The 849-nt window shown below is 35.1% G+C and overlaps 1 non-coding gene across 1 annotated transcript; it reads left to right on the top strand.

Annotated features, from left to right (window-relative positions):
- The first annotated feature begins 347 nt into the window (after positions 1–347).
- LOC128585141 (U6 spliceosomal RNA) lies at positions 348–453 on the top strand. Its single transcript, XR_008379885.1, has one exon. It is a non-coding gene; the product is annotated as a U6 spliceosomal RNA (small nuclear RNA).
- The last annotated feature ends 396 nt before the right edge of the window (positions 454–849 follow it).

Genomic DNA, 849 nt, shown 5'->3' with positions numbered 1-849 from the left:
TTTTCAGGGCCTCTTAGCTTCTTTTTCTTTCAAAAAGAAAGTACCAGTAACACAGAGTAGATATTGTGTTCATGTTGTAGGAAACTGAAACACTGAGATACTTAAAAATGCAAAGCTTTATCTATGCATTAATTTATTGAGTAAATGCTTATTCACTGAATGGTTTCACACATGGTATCTTGGAGAGATAATAAAGAGAAGTTAAAATGCAGCCCCTACCCTAAAGGAAATTGCATTTTAACATGGAAGAAAACAGAATGCTACGTAGTTATTACATCAGACAGGATGTTATTTCTGCAGTAAAATGCTCTCAAAAGGCAAGACAGTAGGTTAAAATAGAAAGAATGGTGCTTGCTTTGGCAGCACATTTACTAAAATGAGAATAATACAGAGAAGATTAGCATGGCCCCTGTACAAGGATGACAAGCAAATTTAGCTGCATTTCATATTTTTCTGGCAATATGAAAAAACAGGCTCTTCAGACACTCCCAAAGGATCACTTGCCCTCTCACAATGGACTCCAATCAAAGAAAATATTTGATACATCAGATGTGGAATCGAAATAGGGACCACAAAGAAGCTTAATGGGATCGATGAGAAAATTGAAAACCAACACACACACACACACACACACACACACACACACACAAATATATATATATCAGGGCATGAATGAAAAATTCACTAAAAAGGTAGTTTCAAAAAAAAGAAATTCTGGAAATTAAAGATTTGTTTAGGGAAGAACAAAATACAGGGGAAAGTTTAACAACAGACCAGACCAAGCAGAAGATATAATTTTATAGCTTGAAGACAAGGCTTTGTCTGACTGAATTAAGCCAGTCAGTCAAA

This window comes from Nycticebus coucang, chromosome 4 (genome assembly GCF_027406575.1).
Source record: "Nycticebus coucang isolate mNycCou1 chromosome 4, mNycCou1.pri, whole genome shotgun sequence".
Lineage (NCBI taxonomy): Eukaryota > Metazoa > Chordata > Mammalia > Primates > Lorisidae > Nycticebus > Nycticebus coucang.
The sequence above is the reverse complement of the archived record's forward strand: the minus strand, read 5'-3'. Positions and strand labels throughout refer to the sequence as shown.